Source organism: Cydia fagiglandana, chromosome 6 (assembly GCF_963556715.1).
Source record: "Cydia fagiglandana chromosome 6, ilCydFagi1.1, whole genome shotgun sequence".
NCBI lineage: Eukaryota > Metazoa > Arthropoda > Insecta > Lepidoptera > Tortricidae > Cydia > Cydia fagiglandana.
In genome coordinates, this window is record NC_085937.1 from 12,206,033 (window position 1) to 12,232,360 (window position 26,328).

At 38.7% G+C, this 26,328-nt stretch overlaps 3 long non-coding RNA genes across 3 annotated transcripts in view; 1 reads left to right on the plus strand and 2 right to left on the minus strand.

Moving 5' to 3' along the window:
* Positions 1-13,727: 13,727 nt before the first annotated feature.
* LOC134665588 (uncharacterized) lies at positions 13,728-14,037 on the minus strand. Its single transcript, XR_010098393.1, has 2 exons — positions 13,931-14,037; positions 13,728-13,892 (listed from the first exon to the last, which is right to left on the minus strand). It is a non-coding gene; the product is annotated as an uncharacterized LOC134665588 (long non-coding RNA).
* Positions 14,038-15,188: 1,151 nt separating this feature from the next.
* The window catches only part of LOC134665252 (uncharacterized), a 183,528-nt gene continuing 172,388 nt past the window's right edge, over positions 15,189-26,328 (plus strand). Inside the window, exons 1-2 of the long non-coding RNA XR_010098344.1 lie at positions 15,189-15,818; positions 16,903-17,432. This is a non-coding gene — a long non-coding RNA (uncharacterized LOC134665252). The remainder of the gene's footprint in view (positions 15,819-16,902; positions 17,433-26,328) is intronic.
* Positions 17,674-18,286, minus strand: LOC134665253 (uncharacterized). Its single transcript, XR_010098345.1, has 2 exons — positions 18,229-18,286; positions 17,674-18,091 (listed from the first exon to the last, which is right to left on the minus strand). It is a non-coding gene; the product is annotated as an uncharacterized LOC134665253 (long non-coding RNA).

The window sequence follows — 26,328 nt, forward strand, 5'->3', positions numbered from 1 at the left end:
AAATTTCAACTTAATTGGTCCAGTCGTTTCCAAGAAAATAGGCTGTGACAGACGGACAGACAGACAGACGCACGAGTGATCCTATAAGGGTTTCGTTTTTTCCTTTTGAGGTACGCAACCCTAAAAATAAGCAAATACTTTTTACCAATAACATTGACTTTTATGTACCTACAAAAACATTCAAAAAATCTAAAAAAGAAACATAAGAAAAACATTTTTTTGCCTATTTTCTTGAATAACTGCTAATTTGCTAAACTATTTTTCCTAGAATTCTCTTCTTCCTTGCGTTATCCCGGCATTTTTTTATCCAAAAATTATTAAAAAAAATTGAGATTCTTAAAATGAGCTCTTTGATTTGATATGTAACACGATATAGTTTGAAAAACTTTATTTTAAATTTTCTCATTTACCCCCAAAAATGGCCTCCATATTTAAAATTCATTTATTTACGTTACACGTCCATCTTTGGGTCACAAACTTACATATGTGTGCCAAATTTCATCTTAATTGGTCCAGCAGTTTCGGAGAAAATAGGCTGTGACAGACGGACAGCCAGAGCCAGACGCACGAGTATAAGGGTTCCGTTTTTTTCCTTTTGAGGTACGGAACCCTATAAACGGGGAACAAGGCGCGAGTGCGTCAACAATATGCGAAATCGACGCCACACTCGCGTTCGCGGCTTCGCGCCGTGTGTCCGGATATCGTAAAAATTGTAGCTTGTAGCAAATTTAACCAACTGTCACTTTGTATAATGATTATTAATGATCATGTCGTTAGAACGCATAGTTTCCGAGATATAAGCGAAAAACTGAAAAATGTGACCTTCAAACCTCTTTCTTCCCCCGGCTCAAGGGCTACGGCCGGGGACTTTTGATATGTTCACCTCCTAGATAGTCCAAATAAAGTTAGGTACAAAGTCAAAAATTGTGTTTCAAGCATTCCCCAATCCACTCTATAGGTACCTTTTTTTGAGAATTCGTTGCCTGGCCTAATTTTTTGTCACAATTTGCCGCCCCTAATATCTTGCCGCCCTAGGCCCGGGCCTACTGTGCCTTATGGGAAATCCGCCACTGAGACCACCCCCGCGCATTGTAGAGGTACCGCACGGTACCTACACGCCAATGTACCATAAACCGCCGGAATTGCCTACATTCGGCGGAGATATAACCGAGTGGATATCATTTAGGGCAGAGTTCGAAGATACGTCGCCCATGTTTAGTGCCGTCAATAACGTCAGTCGGATTAGGCGCGCACTTAAGGGCGAAGCTCGGACGGCCGTAAAATCAATAATGTACACGGTTCAGGATCCGTACGAGATAATGGAAGCGCTGGAACGGCAGTTCGGCGACCCTGAGGAGATTGTTCTTACGGAAATTCATAACGTTAAACGCATGCCGCGTTTATCCGAAGACAATTCTAATATAACCTCATTCGCCGCGCATGTAGCGAATGCCGTCGCCACCATTAGATCCTTGCGTCAAGAGAAATACTTGCACGCGCCTGAGCTCGTGAATAAAATCGTGGATAAGTTGAATCTGATAGTGCGCTATGAATGGGCCAAATACAGGCAGTCTAACGTAGAATCACCCGGGTTAGTTGCGATTTCCGAGTTTCTTAACGAAATTAGCACTGCGGCCAAGCGCATAAACCGACATAAGCCGTCTAACAGGTCACGGAATGCAGTGAACGCGGTTTCCTCTGTGCGCGAACCGAGAAGATCGAGCCAAGCTCTCTCTGGGTCTCCCGCCCCCGCGTTCTACCGTGACACGTCTGACGAATCACGGAGTGTAGTGAGTGCGGTTTCCTCTGTGCGCGAACCTAGAAGATCGAGCCAAGCTCTCTCTGGGTCTCGCGCCCCCGCATTCTACCGTGATACGTCTAGTAGATCGCGAAATGAACGAAACGCGGTTTCCTCTGTGCGCGAGTCCAGTCGATCGAGCAGCGCTCTCACTGGGTCCCGCGCCCCCGCGTCCTTTCGCGACTATAGTTCGGATTCGGAGTCAGATTCCCACGAATCATACACACGTGATACGAGAAATAGATCGCGTACTAGTAAATCGACTATAGCTCAAGTAAAGCACCGCGATGGTAATTTAAAGAAAAAGCCAGCGTCAACCAGAGCTCAGCCTAGGCAGCAGACATCGTCTGTCTCTGTCTCGCGCGATGCGTGCGCCATATGTAAGAACGGCAAAGAACACAAAGTTAGTGAGTGTTTGAAATTTCTAGCCGCGACTATATCTAAGCGATGGGACTTGGCAAAGGGTGCTAAATTGTGCTGTAGATGTTTAGGCGCGAGTCACCCTAAGCCTTATGGGTGCCAATATGTCGCGTGTGGCATGAATCAGTGCGAAGCCGGACATAATAAACTATTACACGGTCGAAACGCGGCCGCGTCCGCGAGCGGTAATAGAGTCCCGGCAGCACCTGCAGTACTCAATGTTAGACTGCCGCAGACGTGTCACAAAGTCATGCCTGTAGAGGTGTCGGAACCGTTAGGTACCGTCCAAACCCTCGCGCCACTTGACGAAGGCGCGACAATGACTTTGGCGCTACACGAAACTGCGGACAGAATCGCGCCCGCGGTACAATTGGTTGGGCACGCAAAGCCTAATACCGCGGACGACGAGGCCTTACAACTTGTGAAACGGCATTCTGAGGTAGAATCATTAGGCGTTTCGCAGAAGTTACCTAGGGCCGACCCCCACCAACGTGCGCTAGATTTACTAGAAGCCACCTGCGAAAAGATACCGGGGGAGCAAAGGTATCGCTCGGGCTTACTTTGGCGGTCAAATGACGAGAAACTCCCCAATAACCAAGCGCAAGCATTGCAACGGCCGTACAGTCTAGAACGAAAGCTAGACCACGATGCGAAACTTAAAGCCCAATATGCAAAGTGTATGTTGCTTGACAAAGGTTACGCGGAGAAAATAGACTCGCCACCGCCCCCCGAGGCACCCCGGACGTGGCCTCTGGCGCATTTCCCAACTTTTCACCCGCAACGCGGCAAAATGCGATTAGTTTGGGACACGGCCGCCACAGCTTGCGAACGTTCGCTTAACAGCGCGCTGTTGGCTGGCCCCGACCTGTTAAAGTCACTTTTTGGCGTATTAATGCGCTTCCGCGAAAGTAAAATCGCGGTGTTAGCCGACGTCAAACAGATGTTTTTACAGATCGAAATAATAGAGCAAGATCGCGATATGTTACGTTTCGTTTGGCGGACAGGGATCGATTGGGACAGGCCTATATCCGTCTCACTCGCACCCGCGTGGCGATCGTTCATTGATAATGTACGGTTAGTTCGCGCCACCGCTGGTAGTCTGGTTGCCGCCGAGGTTTTCAAAGCCGTATTGCTCGCTAAGAAAACGTGAAGAGACTGCATGAAGGTGGCGTGGTCATCATTGCGGACAGCTCCATGCCATTAGGAACGTGGCCCAGAGGCGTAATCGCCCAGCTATTTCCTGGCCCAGATGGTCATGTGAGAGTGGCCATTGTTCGCACACGCGCAGGTGACGTCCGCCGCCCGGTTTCTAGACTCATCCCCATTTACTCCGCGCATGAAGACGGTGTTAACACACGTGGGGGAGACTGTCGTAAATAGCTATTAGGGTTCATGCATGTGTTAAATTAGTCTTTACGTTTAGGTTGCTATTTTTACTTTTGTATATCATGTTTTACTTTGTGCTCGTATATTATGTCAAATGAATTGCGTGGAATGTTTTATATCTAGATATAAGTCTAGGATTCATGCTCCTTTCATACGTGCTTAATATTGTATCTATTTATAAGTCTAGGATTCGTGCTCCTTTCATACGTGCTTATAATTAACGAGATTGGCAGAAATAAATAAAACTCACTCTGCATATAATATCCACTAGTTCAGAGATACATATCGCCCGGCCATTCCTATATAAACCCGAGCCATTTGTAGCATATTCAGAGAACTCAGAGAGCTTAACTCTATCACTTGCCTGAACACTCTCCAGTAAATAAACTCAGACATATGTGTTTTTATTTCACACAACACATATACCGGTAAATGGAGGTATAGCGGACTTCGAGACAGCACAGCGGCCAGCGCGTTCCAGCGGCGAGTTTCTACGCTTCACCCAACGAACCCCTCATCACTAAAAGTTACAGTCTACACTACACACAGACCCTCATCCGAGAAACCAGTCGCGTGTGCCATCCCATTGTCTCAGTTGCTTCAGGGTCGAGGATCCTCTTATTGTTGGTGTTCAATGAATATAGAGCAATACAAACAATGAATGATCTAGATCACAGAATCGGTTAAACCAGTCGAAATTCAACCTGATTAACGTGAGACGGGTATAATTTGAGACTCTCAGAGCCACTTGCACCATTCATTAACCCGGGGTTAACCGTTTAAGCCCGTGAGTTACCATGGTTACCAGTACAATTTGACACTAGGTTAACGGTTTAACTGGTTAACCCTGGGTTAGTGGGATGGTGCAAGTGGCGCTCAGGAGTTAAAACTTGTTATGTGTATGTAGCACTAATTAACTTTGTCGTTATATCGCCAAATAGCAATATTAGCAAAGCAATATTATTGTTTTAATTCGGTAATATGAAATTCCGCAAAGTATTGATTCACACAGGATTGTTTCAGGTTTCAGTTCAAGCACGTTTCATGAAGAGCAAGACAGGCTGTGTAAGGTCATTGCTATTGAAATTGTTACCTAGGTCATAAATATTTTTCCAATACCTAGGTATATTAATATCATATTAACATTATCAAACTGCACAACGGGACTTAATCACGTATTTAAGTTTTAAGATTTACCTCCGACGTTTCGAGGACGGCGTTGTCCCCGTGGTCTCGGAGAAGACTGGCTCAAGTTGACATCAACATCTTCTAGCCGCGCGAGTTTTTCGAACTACCCGCACTTGGTCTTGTTTATCAGTTAGTTAGTCAGTTAGTTTGATAATGTTTAATAATCGTGAAAGTTTAAATCATATTAACAACTATAAATAATTTGAGATTCTCAAAATAATCTCTTTCATTTGATATGTAACACGCCAACATCGTTGGTAAGTACCTACAATTGCCTCAAGGGCCTATTTTAGATTTAAATAAGCTAGTTATTAATTTCTTTTAGTAATACCACTGTACCTATACCTATATCTTGTTTGTAAATAAATCGTAATCAATCAGACAAAAAATCAAGGAATGTACATATACGACAGTAGGTAACAATAAATCGATATTGAGGTTCAATAATAACGTCACCATAAATCCCACTCGTACCTAATTTTAATAACAGGGAATAATTTAAATTCTTTTTTTTTTAAAGTGGAAAAATTACTGTCTTGGGTAGTCTTGAACTCACGGCCTCTGGATCGATACCCCAGCGCTCTGCCATCTGAGCCACCTCACCTCATCCATAGCAAGCAAATCTTTCCACCATATTATAGGTCAAGGGGACCCTTAGCGACATCTACCGTAAGAGTGTTACACTTCTTAAACGGCTACCGGAGTTCCAAGACATATTGGAAATTCACCAGTTACAATGTGCTACCCATACTAATTTTAATTTTTAACAAGCAGAAACGTCTGCGAACGATGCTATTAAGCTTAGAATAAATTTAAAAGTGGAAAAATACAAGACAGTAATTTTTCCACTTTTAAATTTATTCTAAGCTTAATAGCATCGTTCGCAGACGTTTCTGCTTGTTAAAAATTAAATTTAATTTAAATTCTGTCCGACAATAAATTCAAGCGAACCTAAAACCATCATCGCCGCTAAGATTGGGTTGAACGTAAATATTAGGCATCTATGTCGGCATCAATCCCCCGAGCAGTTCAATATAAAAGATGGGATAAGCAATTTGCAGGATTAATTGTTATTCGGTCGGCCGTCCATAAAGTTAGGCGCAAGGCCGAGCCGCGCGGTCGGATGCGATGTATCAATATCAACAAGAAACGCTGACACAGATTCCGGGCCACTTACACCAGACTTTCAATCTTTAGATTGTGCCCTGTTTATCAAAAGCTTGTAACTTGTAATACAAGTGGAAGTCCCTTTCTAACAAAAGCTGTCAAAAAGGGACTTCCACTTGTATTACAAGTTACAAGCTTTTGATAAACAGGGCACTGATCTTGTCTCAAGACGACGCACTTGTACTCGTACAGTCAACAACAGAGCTATGAATACAGGCAAAGTGCCAAAAATATGTATACATGACCTTAATGTACAGGCAATAAAGTACTGTATACATATTTTTGACACTTTGCCTGTATTCATAGCTCTGTTGTTGACTGTACATATAAACTCAAGGCGAAACATTTGGATTTCGGAAAAGGACTACTTTTTTTCAGCTGGGGACAAAAACCGGTCAAGTGCCAGTCGCCGGACTCGCGTTCCAAGGGTTCCCTACATTAGTCCGACTCACGCTTGACTGCACATTTCTAATAGGTTTTCCTGTCATCTATAGCTGAAGTACTATTTCGTGTATTTTTTTCATAATTTCAGGCCCAGTAGCTTCAGAGATAAAGAGGGGGGGATGGTCGGACAGACGCACGAGTGATCCTATAAGGGTTACGTTTTTTCCTTTTGAGGTACGGAACCCTAAAAAACGGATCGTGTCCGTCGAAACTCCCACACAAGCTTTTTGAACTGGGACCTCTGAAAGGTATCAACGGGTTATTCGCCAACAGGACAAATTTTCGGCAACACGTGTAACTACCGACGCAAGACAACAAAGCATAACATTGTTTATAGCGGAAGCAGTTATAAAGTTGACCCAAAAATTTTTTATTAAGCTATGAGCTTCATCACATATGTTCCTTGAGTAATTCTAAGCATTTCAAGCCTGGGAGGCAATAAGAAATGTGTGTCTACTCGGATTTGTAATGGATTCAAACTTTCAACCCCTTTTTAACCCTGTTAGGGGATGAATTTTACAAAACGCTGAAATTACTTTTCCTGTCTTTTAATAATATCCCCAAATACAAAGATTCAAGTCCCGCGTTCGAAAATTTTTTTGATATCCATACAAACTTTCAACTCCTTTTTCACCACCTTAGGGGATGAATTTTCAAAAACGCTGAAATTAGTTTTCTTGTATTTTAATAATATATCGTTTTACGAAGTTTCAAATTCCTAGCTTAAAATAAAACTTGAACCCCATACAAACTTTCATCCCCTTTTTAACCCCCTTAGGGGTTGAATTTCTCAAAATCGCTTCTTATCTCTTGTACACTTTATAAATGTAATCTAGTGTGCAAATTTCAACTTTCTATCTTTTGTAGTTTCGGCTCCGCGTAGCAAAAATCTCCAACCAAATTTTTCACCTTTTTACGTTTTTCTTGTAAAATTACTATGAAATTGAAAAAACAAATATCAGCAATGAATTCTACGTCTTTGGTTTATACGAAAATGATACCAAACTTGCCCTAGTACCCACCAGGATCAGAGTAGATTTTTTTTAAAGATGACGGATGGCGGCCGTCTTTGTACCCCACCCTCCCCCCCACTTCAGGCTAGAAATGCTTAGAATTACTCAAATATCAGATGTGATGAAGCTCATAGCTTAATAAAAAATTTTTGGGTCATGTATGGCAGCGTTACATAACTGACTCCAGTATTACGACATCACAACTTGTGATTCACAACAACTTTACTTCAGAGGTTGCCTACCCTACACGTGCAAACGGAACAGGTGTCCCTTGATGAATAATTTTTTTTTAATGATATACAAGGAAAACGAGCTACGGCGGTAACACGGTCGCATTTTTATCGCTTGTCACAATGCCTGTCACGATCTAACAAGTATGTAAGTGCGAAAGTGACGGGCATAGTGAGAGGCGTTAAAAATGGAACCATGTTGCGCCCGCAGATCAATCACCTGATGAGTGATTACCGTCGCCCACAACTATTACATGTTTCTATTCACCCCTATCTAGTCTAAATAAATCAATATCAAAAACAGACCCTATCTCAAGAAAAATTGTTTGTTGAAAATATGTTTGGATCAAAACTTGTTACATTTTTATGCTCTATGATTTTTTATAATAAATGACGCATAGTTAGGTATCATTTGAGCTATTGAAACCTATTTTACCTTTTTTTTAATCCAAAAGATGCCCGTTGAAAAAGGCTTTAAATCATCGTAAATACGGATACTTTATGCGGTAAAATGTTGAAATAAATCAAAATGAGTATAAGTACCTACCAAGTACAGTTATGGGAGCTTCCAACCTCCGTGCTGACCGGATGCCGACTGAGTTACTGGTTAGCTGATGTACATATTTGGAACTAAGTTCTACCCGCGGCTTCGTCTGCGAGTGTTGAGAATTATCCCGTGTGCTTTCTCGGGAGTAATACTATATCCATTCCAAATTTCATCTAAATCGAAGAGGTAACAGAGAGACAGACAAAGTTACTTTCGCATTTAAGTTACGACCCAGACGAGACATTTTACAAGACTTTTGTGACAACTTTCAGGACGCTAAAATGAAGGTGTATACGAGTTTCCAGCTTTATTATCTTTCATTCTGAGGCTAACCCCTCTTTTAAGTTACAAATTAAATGAGGCGAAACATTAAAAATAACCGACGCTAATAAATTTATCTAATCAGGGAAAGGCCCTGTGATAAATGAAATGAAAATAATCTCATCTTCATCTAAAGTCAATGTGGCTAATTCCGTCATAGGGGCTAATCCGTCTACGAGAGTCAAAATCAAAAAAATATTTCTTTGATTTTCAATCGTAGAAAAACAAACATTTGCTTTTGATTGCTGAAACTAAAAACAATACCCGGTTTGTCGATGAAATTATCAATTTTGTTTGTTGTTCGAGAAAAACGCTAGTGGACGGAATAGTCCCTATGACAGAATTAGCCAGATATTATTAAGTACTTTTATAAAAGAATTTAGCAAACGGCTTTTAATGAGAAACACCCTCTCATTAAAATCAGTTTGCTAAATTCTTGGTTGCGGGATTTCGAACAAAAGAAAAACACACTGTTTATTTTTAGTCCTTTCCAAGTATTATTGTATTTCATGCCTTAGTTATTAGGAAATGTTGTTGATTTATGTGGTTACCTTATTACTTACTTATATAATTACACGTGCCATATGCACCTATGTTGTAGATATACGCGTGTTCCATTATAATTACGTTCCCATCCCATACCCGTTTCAATAGCAACTAATCTTGGCTAGAAGCCATTCAAGGACAAAATACGAGTAGAATTCCAGTATTTCTAAGGACGTAATGCCTGACAAGCTTGAACTGTACATTTGAAGCCTCGGAGTAATTAACAATAGAGCCGCCATTAACAGGCGTTACCCGGCGGCCAATGGTCAACCACATGTCAACCATATGTATGGACTGACGTTTATCTGACATGACGTACCTATACATTTGATGTGCCCCTCCCCCGCAAAAAACGGCAGACTATTTTGTACCGAAAATTTTAGACATGGCGTCTCCGTTGGTTATATCCTCTAAGTTTGAAGCTTACTTTATAATAAATACTGTTACTGGAGTCAGTTATGTAACGCTGCCATACATGACCCAAAAATTTTTTATTAAGCTATGAGCTTCATCACATCTGATATTTGAGTAATTCTAAGCATTTCTAGCCTGAAGTGGGGGGGAGGGTGGGGTACAAAGACGGCCGCCATCCGTCATCTTTAAAAAAAATCTACTCTGATCCTGGTGGGTACTAGGGCAAGTTTGGTATCATTTTCGTATAAACCAAAGACGTAGAATTCATTGCTGATATTTGTTTTTTCAATTTCATAGTAATTTTACAAGAAAAACGTAAAAAGGTGAAAAATTTGGTTGGAGATTTTTGCTACGCGGAGCCGAAACTACAAAAGATAGAAAGTTGAAATTTGCACACTAGATTACATTTATAAAGTGTACAAGAGATAAGAAGCGATTTTGAGAAATTCAACCCCTAAGGGGGTTAAAAAGGGGATGAAAGTTTGTATGGGGTTCAAGTTTTATTTTAAGCTAGGAATTTGAAACTTCGTAAAACGATATATTATTAAAATACAAGAAAACTAATTTCAGCGTTTTTGAAAATTCATCCCCTAAGGTGGTGAAAAAGGAGTTGTAAGTTTGTATGGATATCAAAAAAAATTTCGAACGCGGGACTGAATCTTTGTATTTGGGGATATTATTAAAAGACAGGAAAAGTAATTTCAGCGTTTTGTAAAATTCATCCCCTAACAGGGTTAAAAAGGGGTTGAAAGTTTGAATCCATTACAAATCCGAGTAGACACACATTTCTTATTGGCTCCCAGGCTTGAAATGCTTAGAATTACTCAAGGAACATATGTGATGAAGCTCATAGCTTAATAAAAAATTTTTGGGTCAACTTTATAACTGCTTCCGCTATGTCTCAATACGTCAGTTCAATAGATACCTCAAAATTGCTCTTTATGTTCACTGGTGAATTCCTATGAATGAATACTTTGAGTAGGTACTTACCTGTATATATACAGGGTGAAATTTAAATCACTGGCCATATTCATTCCAGGCACTAGGTTACACTTAAGGAATCTATTTAGCGAAAAAAAAGAGTACATTTTTTTTAAATTTTCATTTTTCAATTTTTAAATATTTTCCACGAGTCGTGGTCACCCTATTACCACAAATGTAAACAAACCTAATAGTAGGTTTTAACAACAACATCAGCAAAACCCTTATCTGACCTTCACTAAACCTTATAATCGTTGCAATACCACCCACCACCTAGTTAGTGTTGGCGATGGTAGGCAGGTTTATCAATTTCGAGGGTAGTCTAAAACATTCCGCGCTAGCGGTAAACATAACGGTTAGCATAAATGATTAGTCACTCGTCACTCGCCAACCTTAAAATAACAATCGCGCGCGTACTAAGGTTTAAAAAAATGTTTTCGAACCGGGAATATTAGGAAATGGTACGGTGTTATTTATTAAGTGGTGAGTGTTTACGTGGTGCACAAAGATTATACGAAATGGAATCAGTTCCACGCCTTCGCAGACAAGGATTGAATCCAAGAGTACCATCTCGTGGGACTTTCGTTAATTGCGTCGACTTTTAATCAAATGTAAGTACATAAGTTGATTCAATTTTTTAAATACGCCTGAATGCAAAGATTCCTGACCTAGTTTTTACTCATTGTTTTAAGCCATGGACGTTTTGTTAATAATCATTAGTCAGAAATAATATTTTAGATTAAAAATGGGTTGCCTTTGCATTTTGACGGTTCTAAGTAACGGGCTTATTATGAAGGAAAAATTAGCAACTTATGTAGGTAAGCGTCTTATCTCGCTGCAATAGGGTTCATAATTGGTGACGCTATTGCAAACAGCGGGAGGAGCGGGGTGTCAATGACCTTACCTGATAAGAGAGAAGCGGGTGTAGTGGGTAGTTGTCGGTTCACCATAACGTACGAGGTTTTTAGGACAACTTGATGATGAGTTATTTCGAAAAAAATGTACTGAGCGGTATTAAAAGAAAAAACACGTGTTTAATATTTTTTCGAGGTCTTTCGGGTGTTTCAATTTGGCCAGTGAATTAAATTTCACCCTGTATATATATATATATATAAGACTTCGCTGTCCGTCCGTCCGTCCGTCCGTCCGTCCGTCTGTCACCAGGCTGTATCTCACGAACCGTGATAGCTAGACAGTTGAAATTTTCACAGATGATGTATTTCTGTTGCCGATATAACAACAAATACTAAAAACAGAATAAAATAAAGATTTAAATGGGGCTCCCATACAACAAACGTGATTTTTGACCAAAGTTAAGCAACGTCGGGAGTGGTCAGTACTTTGATGGGTGGCCGTTTTTTTTTGCTTAATTTTTGTTTTTATTTTGCATTATGGTACGGAACCCTTCGTGCGCGAGTCCGACTCGCACTTGCCCGGTTTTTTTCTTTTGAACTTGGCTTGACACGCCTAGGTAGATTCTCTTTATAGCTATTTAAGCTATTTATACCTAATCTGTCTGTTAATACCTAGAATCAATCTTTTCATTTTTCGACGGATTGCGAAGGTAGTGAATGTGTTAAATACCAGCCCACACATGAAAATATTTTTCATGTGTGGGCTGGTATTTAACACATTCACCACCGTATAACGGGGTGAATAGACACGATTTTCAACTTCAAGGACGATTTTCACCAATAATCCAAATGATAAAAGTAAAAATTTAGACATCATTTTATGAGTCTTGGTTGGTTCTTCAATTTTGCATTTGTGAAATCAATTTTGACCCACCCAATTCAGAGAAAATCAAAGAAAACTGCCTGTTTTCTCCATATCCAAAAAACGGGGTCGATAGACACACGAAAGGGGTGAATAGAAATATGAAGTTTTAGTTGTTATAGGCATCGAATTTGGTCATTATTATGTTGATACTCTATTGGCAAATAGTATATATCTGTTAAACAGTTATTTGATACAAAAATATTTTTTCGTGTCTTTTAACCCCCAAGGCGTGTTTTTTCACCCCTTTGTGTTATCTAATCACCCCCTATGACGTAACTATTCACCCCATATGCGTGTCCACTGACCCCTTTTTCACGTAAAAGTGCTTGTTGATAGTTTTTTGCAAAAAAATGCTTAATTATAGAGAAAATTGGTGATATTATTTATTATTTAGGTACTACAGATACTATATTACCAGGTTAGCTAACTTTAACTACGTTAATGTCACTACATTTACCGCTAGAACAAAGTTCAGACAGACTTCATTTCTTACCTCGGTGAGGCCTTCCTTTAGAGTAAAAAAAATCTAACTTTTAGGCAGTTTGATTAACTTCTTTTGGTATCAATGTAGAGAATAAATAGTCTACTATATACGTATTCCAAAAAATCTGATTTTAGAGATGTACGTTTTTAAATATAACAACTTGAAAGATAATGTTCAAAATTTCTCTATTCACCCCGCGATTTCTGTTGACCCCGTTTTACGGTACTAGAGTTTATGCTATTCTTGAGAACGTTCTCAGTTTATTAGGGACATTCTCCCTCGATGATATTTCTCATTGTAAACTGAGTAACTTCTCAAGAACAGCACAACTCTATCACTTCCAATCCAATGACCCGCTACGTGGGTTCTCTATACTGAACTTTAAGATACGTGAATGAATAGATCTAGAAACGGATCGGATCGGATTAGATGTGTCAGTGAAACGGAACGGATCAGATGTGTCAGTGTCAAAAGCGACGTTACTGTTTAAAGAATCTTCACATTTGACACTGCCATATCTAATCTATGTCGTTTTTAGATCTATTAATTGACGTATCTTAAAGTTCGAATCGGGCCGATCTCTATTCGTAGGCGGCTTTCTCTCCATAGCGGGAAATGAACGTTATTTATCGGCTACGCGCGTAGCGCGTGGCTCGCGCCGGAAGAAAATGCGCTAAAAACTAGATACCTATCTAATACTTTTAAACGAGCAATTATTGTATATTTATTTATTTATATACATGTATATTTCGGGGATCTCGGAAACGGCTCTAACGATTTCGATGAAATTTGGTATAGGTATAGGGACTTCCGGGGCCGAAAAATCAATCTAGCTAGGTCTTATCTCAGGGAAAACACGCATTTTTGAGTATTTATATATGTTTTCAGAGCAAAGCTTCGTCTCCCAGATATTAATTACGTACTTATATTAAGAAGCCATGCATGATATCCTTATTGAGCTTTACAAAGAAGCGCACGTGTAGGATATTAGTGTTTTTGCTGAGTGCTATATTATTATATGTCTCTTACAAATTCTCGGGACCATGGGGTCCCGGGCATTTGGAAGGCGTGCGTGGGGCCGAAGCCAACACGTAGAGGCCCCTTGTAATAAGACAATTTACTCTTAATGTAATGTGACACCAGCCGACGATTATCCCTGCTTGAACTATAGTACCTAGAGCACCCAAGGGCAAGCCCCGGTTGGTGTAGGACTATTGTAAGAAAAAGTTACAAAAAGAAACCGGGCTATTGGGTTGAGTTGCCAGTGGACTAGTAACCGGGACTATGGAGGAGACTATGGCACCTGCCCTGCTCACATGTTAAAAGAACATGAAAAAATCCTTATTGAGCTCTACAAACGTGTAGAATATTAGTGTTTTTGCCAAGTGCTATATTATTATTTATTACACGCTTTTACGTAGGTTGACCCTGTATACTTATTTGTGCAGTAAACATCGTGAGGAAACCGGACTAATCCCAATAAGGCCTAATTTACCCTCTGGGTTGGAAGGTCAGATGGCAGTCGCTTTCGTAAAAACTAGTGCGTACGTCAAATCATGGGATTAGTTGTCAAGCGAACCCCAGGCTCTCATGAGCCGTGGCGAAACGCCGGGATAACGCGAGGAAGAAGACTTATTTGTGCAGTAAGCTGCGAAATTGCATGTAGAAATTCAATTATGAATGAATTGATCGATAAAGTCGCTGTGTACTTATTACGGCTGATGGTACAATCAAATTTCTTATTTTTTTATCCGTTTTTGAAGAGAGAAACACATTAATACTCATAAAGTTAGTTATCCAAAAAACTTTAGCCAAAAATAATAATTGATTAGGCAAAAGTAAGATTATATTTAAACATCTACATATTTCAAACACCGTTCAGTTAAAAATACGACTGACTTCGTCTCTTTCACACTTACTGCAATCGAGTGAAAGAACAATACAGTTAAGTATGGATACTAATATTCGAATATTTCAAATTTATTATTTGTATCCACTTGGATTTCACAGGATAGGCTTGCCTTGCGTGGGGATATAGATCCAACACGTAGAGGCCCCTTGGAGAGTTTTAATATCATGTAGAATTATATTCTCTTTATTTATTTCAACTCTTAGGCTAAGTGATTTATAATATGAATATAAAAGTAAAATATAAAAACACTTACAGAACAATAAAAAATACATATAAACACATTATAAAAACCCTATCCTAGGGAGCCGTCAGCAGCAGCAGACTGCCCTTCTCGGCCTTCTCGAGATTCTCATACTTTACTTGTACTTTTATTTATAATAAGAGTATATATTTATACTAACAAATTTATGATTTTCAGCAATGCCAATGGATGTGACGAGGAAAAGCTTTTAAGTTCATATATTCTTAGGTATCTTAAGTATCTTCTCCTCTTTCTTTAAGGACAAAGGTCAAAAAACTAGAACGACGAGAGCCTACTGCTACTAATCCGTTCTGGGGGCCTAGCCAAAACGCATTTCGAAAAAAGATATCGCTAACGAATCGATAAAAAATGTATGGGAATGACAGGTACCGTAGATGAGTTTGTCGAAAAATATTAACGAATACAAAAATGTTAGCCAAGTTGCAATGTTGTAACGAAACGCAAAACTTTCGTTACTGGAATTCGATATCTGTCATACATTGCCTAGCCGAGTGACACTTTTGACATGCGAAATCGAATCGTTATCGCCTCCTAGGTGTCGATACGTAGCGAGAGCTATCCCCTTGCAGATAACTTATCGAAGCACAAGAAAATGCCGTATAATAGTGTTTGTAAATTAGAATTTGTAGTAAAAAGCATACTTTAACATTATTGTGGGCGGCGAACAACGCGGAAGTCTCGCTTAGACGCAGGCGCCGTCTGAAAAATCGCCTATTGGAACTGCTTAGGAAAGGACTGCCCTTAGCTGGTGGCTGGTGGCTTTATGCTACGGGGTCAGATCAAAGGATAGTGGGCCGTACGCAGCATTTCACCCAAAGGATCCAATGTGACCGAGGCGCTGAATATCTACCTATCTATATTGACAGTGTCATGGAAAAATGGATTATGCACCCACAAATGCAACACGAAACAACGTCCCTGCAAAGGTAAGAGTGAGCCAATAACTTATCCCCACATACCTAATAAGTATATAAAATATGTAATTGATGCTAAAATAACTTCTTATGTGTTCCTGTTACGTCTTCAAATATAAACCGATGAATGGTGTAGATTAAATTTGGTACCCATATGCACACAGGCAAGCACTTGTTTCTCAATAGGAAAGTGAATTGATTGTGTAAAGGCAAAGGTATATAGGTAAAGGCTTTACAAATATAGATAAAGACTCGGGAACAAATGTTCTTCACACAAATAAATGCCCTTCCCGGGAAGCAAAACCATAACCTTCATAGGCAAGGTCACTAACGACTAGCAATATTGTAGTGTCATCCCATTTTCTTAAATTGATTTGAAAGAGACGAGACTACAGTGTTGCTACTTTTTGATTTCTACAATTTCTTGTCGAACTGTACAGTAAGCTCAAGAAGACTTGTGTTGTGGGTACTTAGGGTACTTAGATAACTATATATAGATGGTCAAACCAATTTGTCACTCAGTAAGAACCAGGAAAACTATACTCATACTTTTGGGTGCTAGTACTAGTATATGACAAAGCTAGTATGATTCTCTCTGTCTTTGTTTGAAATGAGACAGTCCTTTGACAAACTATACTTAAATACATAGACAACACCCATGACTCAGGTACAAAATATCTGTGCTCATTACACAAACAAATTTCCTTACCGGGGATTCAAACTCAGGATTAATATCAGATTAACCGGCAGGGTCACTAGTCACTACCCACTAGGCCAGACCGGCTGTTGTTATGCATATAAATTATCAACCATATTAATGAAACTTTTCATATTATGAAACATATTGTATATGACTTCTTTTGGCAGGCGCAGGTACAGTCAGCTGCAGAGAAATGGTACCACTCCTGCATACAAACTTCTATGTAGCGGTGGTACCTTTTCTCTGCAGCTGACTGTACCTACACACTATATAAAAATATATGTACTTACACAAAACATTTAGTTTTTTTTGTCATATGACTGGTAGAGAATAGATAAATATTATAACCAAATGTTACAGAGTTTTTTGAAAAACTAAGCATTCATTTTGTTTCAGGTGACTTGGATATTCATTGCAGCCTTGACATATTTATGGTGCTCCAAAGCCAGGGTCAAGGGAAGAAACTATGACACATGTACAACCACAAAAATATATTGAGTGTTGTTTTACTATTTTAAAACACTACATAATATATGTGCAAACAAGAAAAGAATGCTTGGCTACTGATTTTATGCTGCCGGCAAAAAATACCTGCTGTATCTTTCATTAATAGATTTCCAATAAAATAAATTAACTTTTAACCCAATCATTGTTTCATTCATTTATTTATGGTGGTTACCACCTTAACCTTTGGTATGCTTAGGAGCAGATCTGCTCCCATGTACTTACCTATATTCAACTTTAAAAAATGCATTAATTTTGACGACCGGTCTGACCTAGTGGGTAGTGACCCTGCCTGCTAAGCCGATGGTCCTAGGTTCGAATCCCAGTAAGGGCATTTATTTGTGTGGTGAACACTAATATTTGTTCCTGAGTCATGGGTGTTTTCTATGTATATAAGTATGTATTTATCTATATAAGTATGTGTCGTTGCCTAGCACCCATAGTACAAGCTTTGCTTAGTTTGGGGCTAGGTTGATCTGTGTAAGATGTCCCCAATATTTATTTATTTATTTTATTTTATTTAATTATGATTGATATATAAATTACAAATTGTTGACAGGAGCATACAAAAGGTTAAATATGAATAGCCAGTAGCTTAGCGGGTGAGATTCCCTTCCCAAATTTCCATTCAAAGCAAAGATGGTAGGTAATTAAAAAATAATATTAAGTAATAATATGATTTATTGGTTTTGGTTTCACAGGCAGCTTTTATCTTATCTAATGCATAACATCTATGTATTCAATGTTCGCTTGACTTTTGTTAATTTCGAAAATGTTTGAAGTCTATGAAGTAAATGAGTTCACTGAGGTTACACTGATTCGGGCAAACCTGTTCACAATTTCACTTCACGGTTTGAATCATTACTAACACTTAAAGTATTGTCTCTTCTGGTCAAGTAAGCCAGCAGTGCACGTCCTTAGCACTGGTAACTGCCATGAAGGCGTCATTGCAGCGGCAGCTTTGACTGTTCGTGCCAACTTGGCGAGGACTTCTCAGCGTGGAAGAAGAGCCCGCGGAGCCCGCTCTTGCCCGCTCTGGCTGCGCCGCCGCCTTGATTGGGGCTGCGGTGACGACGGCTGTCTGAAATTGTTAAACTTAGGTCAAAATTATATGCAATTAACAACGCACTCTTCAACTATTACACTATATAGAGTTATTTTATCACGAAATTGTAATTAACTAAGTTAAACAAATGCCAAAATATTTCATTTGCTTACCGATAAAACAATTATTTTCTCCAAAATTAGATTCGCTGTTCACTTGACACTCTTGACAGCTGACGTTTCTTGACGGTTTTGAACGAGAACCACAGATTAAAATTAATTTTTATCGACTTGGCCCGTCGAATAGAGTCTGTGCGGAAAGAGAAGAGTCGTGGCAGAAACGGGAACTAACATTTTAAATTTTATATGGCAATCAAACCTTTGACACCTGTCTTGTAAAAAGTAAACAAACTTCTGTCAATGTATATTTTTATTAACAAAAACCGCAAGTTTTATGTATATAATATTTTCAAAACACGATAAAACCGTACATAAAACCACAAGGAAAATTATATTTAATATTGGTCGGTTTTGTCAGCGGGAAGAAAACGGCTAAAAGCCGACTATCGACTTACAAAAAGTCGCGGAACGTGTTTCCGCTATTCGCGGGTATTGATGTTGTATTTAATATTAAATAATTACCTATTTAATAAGCCCCCTAAGTAACTTGTCTCCGGTACATAATCGGTAAGTATATTCATTCAAAATATATTCATTTTCATAAATATGAAGGTCATTCATGATCTTTAAAATAACTGACAAATAGTCTTGATACTTACCATTTTATGCATATTTATATGTAATTTCTTTTTCAGGATTGTGTAAAAGTACCTACGGTATCTCGAATAAAAGGCCGCTAAGTAGGTGATATGCCAGAATTCGTAATTACGTGCCGGATTCAAGCACATCCAGTTCAGATGAAGATAGTTCCATGAGTGTCCCTGGTTGTTTTGAAGCTAGCTCAAACATAAGTGACGTTTAGTAGTGTACCCTATGATGGGCGTGGAACCAGTAATGGGACAAAAAACCACAAATCCTGTAAAATAAGTGTCTAAAAGTAGTTTATAAACATTGCCTGTATATTATCATAAATAAGAGTCCTAGAGCTGTTTCAGTTTGAATTTTTATTAAATTTGGTTGTTTTTTAAGAAATTGGCGTCAACCCAAAAGTTGTCGTGTCACTGAAAAAAAATACCACTACGAATTCTTAACAACTTCGCTAAGAGAGGTGAGTTAATTTATTAAATTTTAATTAATTAATACTTGATGAAAACTAGAATGTGTTTTCTTAATTGCATTTACCATGAGATAAGGTATACAACATACTATGTTGTGACTCCACAGATGTAAAAAAATAGTGGTATTTGGCCCAATCCCATTATAGGAGCTGTAAAACTGCATACCTCCTATAATGGGACAATTTACATAATGATGCTTGCCATGCCATCATTTCATGTTTAAGCAATACAGAAGTAAATTTAGTTACGAAATATGTCAACCGGGAGGTATGCTCGGACTTCGGATAAATTAATATCGTTTTTTAGTGTGGGTCAAATGGTAGCCGAGTTTGAGCCACTTTCCCGTTTTCCGATTGAGTTGAAATTTTGTATTCGTAATTAAATATGCAAATCGGATGATAATGCAATATTATGATAACATGGACCAGATCTGATGACCCATTTCACTATTTTATACTGATAGAGCAGTGTCCATTACTGGGGGGCCCATTACTGGAGCTTTGGTGTCCATGACTGGAGAAAAATAGCATAGTTTTAATTTGTTAAGTATGTGGAAACTCATTGCAGTATCTTTGATACAACACGCCTGAAACATGAAAGACGGGTAGGACTTTCATCTTTCAATACGCTAAGCGGTAGACCATTCACATGTATTAGGGAAATATCACAAATACTCCAAATTCCCTCTTAAATGTCCCATGACTGGTGCTGTTACTATTGAATATTTTAATTCAGACTTCGATTAGAAAGAATAAAACTTTTTCTAATAAAATATTTCTTTATTTGTAAGTTCGTTTACTAGGTTCTGAATAAAACTTTTTCTAATAAAATATTTCTTTATTTGTAGGTTCTGTTAGTTACGAAATTATATTTCATATTTAGCAGTGACTTTTCGGCGAAGTAAAATATCGTGAGATGAGAGAACCGGACATATCCCAATAAGGCCTACCTACTTATGCACTATTTTTATTCATATTCATATTTATTATTAATTGTGGACGACGCACCTTTTTATATGTTTACTTTTTATAATTTTATTGTATTTTTGAATTCCTTTGTTCTTATAATTTTATGTTCTTTTTGACACCATATTTTTGTTCAGTCTTCTCTTAGGATTCATGAAATAAAGTACTATCTTGAACCAGTGCGCCTTTATCATTTACATTAATAATGTACACATACATTACAAGTCAAGTTTACAATGGGTGAAATATATCCCAGATAAAATTACAGTCCTATAGCCCAATTTCTACCCGATCTACCCGGTTTTAATAACTGTTGGACTGCACAGATTAGGCAGTACATAAATGAGACTATCTTGTTTGGTACTAAAATTACAGTTGTATTAGGCAGATTCTTAACTAGTTTTAGCAGTTTTGTCAATCGCACTGTCTCATTTTTAAGTATCTGAGACATAAAAACAAGTGTGTTTTAAAATGAAAACTAGTGCTTGCGCTAATTCAGAGGATTGAGTTGACGAGCCGACACCACCACCAGGCTCCGTTTAGTAAGCCGTGGTAAAAAAAACCGGAACAAAAGGGATTCAAGTATCATGACCTTTAGTGTCGTACTATAATCACGTGACCAGTGTTGTCAGCATAGCAAAAACCATAAAATAGCACTGGCGCGCCCTCAAATCCCACGACTCTTCTCTTTCCGCACAGACTCTATGCGATAACTAAAAAGATTGCCTCTTGGCTAGGTTATTATAAACATTATCGACCAGTCGCTCGCGAACGTAGAGATCGAATCGATACGGAGCGAATGTAATTTGGCTACGGGCCCTGGGCCCTCGATTCGATCTCTACGTTCGCGAGCGACTGGTCGATAATGTTTATAATAACCTAGCCAAGAGGCAATCTTTTTAGTTATCGCATATTCGACGGGCCAAGTCGATAAAAATTAATTTTAGTCTGTGGTTCTCGTTCAAAACCGTCAAGAAACGTCATCTGTCAGCTGTCAAGAGTGTCAAGTGAACAGCGAATCTAATTTTGGAGAAAATAATTGTTTTATCGGTAAGCAAATGAAATATTTTGGCATTTGTTTAACTTAGTTAATTACAATTTCGTGATAAAATAACTCTATATAGTGTAATATTTGAAGAGTGCGTTGTTAATTGCATATAATTTTGACCTACGTTTAACAATTTCAGACAGCCGTCGTCACCGCAGCCCCAATCAAGGCGGCGGCGCAGCCAGAGCGGGCAAGAGCGGGCTCCGCGGGCTCTTCTTCCACGCTGAGAAGTCCTCGCCAAGTTGGCACGAACAGTCAAAGCTGCCGCTGCAATGACGCCTTCATGGCAGTTACCAGTGCTAAGGACGTGCACTGCTGGCTTACTTAACCAGAAGAGACAATATTTTAAGTGTTAGTAATGATTCAAACCGTGAAGTGAAATTGTGAACAGGTTTGCCCGAATCAGTGTAACCTCAGTGAACTCATTTACTTCATAGACTTCAAACATTTTCGAAATTAACAAAAGTCAAGCGAACATTGAATACATAGATGTTATGCATTAGATAAGATAAAAGCTGCCTGTGAAACCAAAACTAATAAATCATATTATTACTTAATATTATTTTTTAATTACCTACCATCTTTGCTTTGAATGGAAATTTGGGAAGGGAATCTCACCCGCTAAGCTACTGGCTATTCATATTTAACCTTTTGTATGCTCCTGTCAACAATTTGTAATTTATATATCAATCATAATTAAATAAAATAAAATAAATAAATAAATATTGGGGACATCTTACACAGATCAACCTAGCCCCAAACTAAGCAAAGCTTGTACTATGGGTGCTAGGCAACGACACATACTTATATAGATAAATACATACTTATATACATAGAAAACACCCATGACTCAGGAACAAATATTAGTGTTCACCACACAAATAAATGCCCTTACTGGGATTCGAACCCAGGACCATCGGCTTAGCAGGCAGGGTCACTACCCACTAGGTCAGACCGGTCGTCAAAATTAATGCATTTTTTAAAGTTGAATATAGGTAAGTACATGGGAGCAGATCTGCTCGTAAGCATACCAAAGGTTAAGGTGGTAACCACCATAAATAAATGAAACAATGATTGGGTTAAAAAGTTAATTTATTTTATTGGAAATCTATTAATGAAAGATACAGCAGGTATTTTTTGCCGGCAGCATGAAATCAGTAGCCAAGCATTCTTTTCTTGTTTGTACATATATTATGTAGTGTTTTAAAATAGTAAAACAACACTCAATATATTTTTGTGGTTGTACATGTGTCATAGTTTCTTCCCTTGACCCTGGCTTTGGAGCACCATAAATATGTCAAGGCTGCAATGAATATCCAAGTCACCTGAAACAAAATGAATGCTTAGTTTTTCAAAAAACTCTGTAACATTTGGTTATAATATTTATCTATTCTCTACCAGTCATATGACAAAAAAAACTAAATGTTTTGTGTAAGTACATATATTTTTATATAGTGTGTAGGTACAGTCAGCTGCAGAGAAAAGGTACCACCGCTACATAGAAGTTTGTATGCAGGAGTGGTACCATTTCTCTGCAGCTGACTGTACCTGCGCCTGCCAAAAGAAGTCATATACAATATGTTTCATAATATGAAAAAGTTTCATTAATATGGTTGATAATTTATATGCATAACAACAGCCGGTCTGGCCTAGTGGGTAGTGACTAGTGACCCTGCCGGTTAATCTGATATTAATCCTGAGTTTGAATCCCCGGTAAGGAAATTTGTTTGTGTAATGAGCACAGATATTTTGTACCTGAGTCATGGGTGTTGTCTATGTATTTAAGTATAGTTTGTCAAAGGACTGTCTCATTTCAAACAAAGACAGAGAGAATCATACTAGCTTTGTCATATACTAGTACTAGCACCCAAAAGTATGAGTATAGTTTTCCTGGTTCTTACTGAGTGACAAATTGGTTTGACCATCTATATATAGTTATCTAAGTACCCTAAGTACCCACAACACAAGTCTTCTTGAGCTTACTGTACAGTTCGACAAGAAATTGTAGAAATCAAAAAGTAGCAACACTGTAGTCTCGTCTCTTTCAAATCAATTTAAGAAAATGGGATGACACTAGAATATTGCTACTCGTTAGTGACCTTGCCTATGAAGGTTATGGTTTTGCTTCCCGGGAAGGGCATTTATTTGTGTGAAGAACATTTGTTCCCGAGTCTTTATCTATATTTGTAAAGCCTTTACCTATATACCTTTGCCTTTACACATTCAATTCACTTTCCTATTGAGAAACAAGTGCTTGCCTGTGTGCATATGGGTACCAAATTTAATCTACACCGTTCATCGGTTTATATTTGAAGACGTAACAGGAACACATAAGAAGTTATTTTAGCATCAATTACATATTTTATATACTTATTAGGTATGTGGGGATAAGTTATTGGCTCACTCTTACCTTTGTAGGGACGTTGTTTCGTGTTGCATTTGTGGGTGCATAATCCATTTTTCCATGACACTGTCAATATAGATAGGTAGATATTCAGCGCCTCGGTCACATTGGATCCTTTGGGTGAAATGCTGCGTACGGCCCACTATCCTTTGATCTGATCCCGTAGCATAAAGCCACCAGCCACCAGCTAAGGGCAGTCCTTTCCTAAGCAGTTTCAATAGGCGATTTTTCAGACGGCGCCTGCGTCTAAGCGAGACTTCCGCGTTGTTCGCCGCCCACAATAATGTTAAAGTATGCTTTTTACTACAAATTCTAATTTACAAACACTATTATACGGCATTTTCTTGTGCTTCGATAAGTTATCTGCAAGGGGATAGCTCTCGCTACGTATCGACACCTAGGAGGCGATAACGATTCGATTTCGCATGTCAAAAGTGTCACTCGGCTAGGCAATGTATGACAGATGTCGAATTCCAGTAACGAAAGTTTTGCGTTTCGTTACAACATTGCAACTTGGCTAACATTTTTGTATTCGTTAATATTTTTCGACAAACTCATCTACGGTACCTGTCATTCCCATACATTTTTTATCGATTCGTTAGCGATATCTTTTTTCGAAATGCGTTTTGGCTAGGCCCCCAGATTACTAAAACAGCCTTTGTTCGAGAAAAAAAGCTCTGAAATTAAGAATTTAATCTCTATTTTTCGTAAGTAGTTCACAAGAGTTTTGGTATTAACAATCAACCAATATACTTAGATAAGTGCCAATCTTTAAAGATTTTGTAATTGTAGATGTAAAACAAAATAAGTAAGTACCTACACACTTACATTTTGTGCAACTTGGGCAAAAGCGTACAAATAGAACTAGATAATTAGAATAGTTCGTTATCACGAAAGTTTATTTTCTTCTTTGTCTTTGTGGTAACTGCGAGTGAAAGTACACATCTCCGAGTTCAACTTGCTGCCAAAAACTTAGCAATTACTTACCTATTGACAGCTAATCTACTTAATTGGTTATATGTAGTAGGTTACTAATTTATTAATATCATCTTACAATTAGTTGCTAGTGTGCACATTATTAATCAATAATCACGAACGTATCAGCAAACTTTTATTAACCTAAAACTTTATCATACACAGAGGGTAAGTAAGCCTCAGATTAACGGTGATCTAGTAGTATAGTGCGTAGTTTTGTAACAGAGCCCGGCGGCTAATCCTATTGTCTATTGTTAAGTAAAACCGCACGTGCTACTTACCTGCAAAAAAGGGTCATACTCATTCTATTTGGCACCTGAGCGCGGGCTAGTCCAACGCTCAAAAAACCAGTGTAGGTGCGCTCTCCAATAACGCGCCTTTGTTACGCATCTCGATGACACATTTTAGACTGGTTCTGTAGTGTTCGACTCGCCGGCACTCAGTAACCGAATTACGCAGGTTTTTATGCAGGTGGTTGTGGCACGTGGCACGAGCGGTTTTACTTAACAATAGACAATAGGATTAGCTCGGGCTCAGTTACAAAACTACGAACTATAATAGGTACCTATTTAATTGGAATGATGGTAAATCCCACGTAAACAAGGACTTTAGGTACCTACGTCCACACCACAGTTGACTTTGGTGGAGCAATTGTGGAGCAACACTGCAACAGTAAGTATTTAAAAACTAGGTAAGTTACCAACCATACTGAGCATAAACGGCGTCAACTACCAACCTTAACTGCGGTGTGGATGCATCTTTTGAAATGTAGCAATAAGTAGGTGTTTTAACCAATCTAGTTCTGGTAGGTATGTACCTACATTTACAAATCTTAGAGCCTATACCTAATAGACAAATAACCACTAAAGATTGCAATTACTTGAAAAATACAAATACGACAGTTACAAGCAGAATCCTACTCTGAAAAGGCGAACAGTACTTCACAAAAGTCTGCGGAGTTGTTTCTAATCCTAAAAACCGGGCAAGTGCGAGTCGGACTCGCGCACGAAGGGTTCCGTACCATAATGCAAAAAAAAACAAAAAAAGCAAAAAGAAAACGGTCACCCATCCAAGTACTGACCCCTCCCGACGTTGCTTAACTTTGGTCAAAAATCACGTTTGTTGTATGGGAGCCCCATTTAAATCTTTATTTTATTCTGTTTTTAGTATTTGTTGTTATAGCGGCAACAGAAATACATCATCTGTGAAAATTTCAACTGTCTAGCTATCACGGTTCGTGAGATACAGCCTGGTGACAGACGGACGGACGGACAGCGAAGTCTTAGTAATAGGGTCCCGTTTTACCCTTTGGGTACGGAACCCTAAAGCCAAGTACCTAAAGGTAAAGTAAAAAAATCGTGTCTCTCTGTGACAAAATGACAATAGAAAGTAAAAATCTCTGTGTAAGATAAAATGTACGACCCTCTTATCCATATCGTTGGGACACAGAATTCCTTCCAAATAATACTAAAGCATTTTTTCTCGCGGCCCTCCGTGTCGGGGACAGCGGTCGCATTGAAATTGGGCGCGACGAACTTTAACATACTTTTGGGGTTCCTTAAAAAAATCAGTTTTAAATCTTGATATTCTGTTACATTTTTAGGCAAAATTTTCATTTTTGGTACAAGCTTTTATCGCTGACTG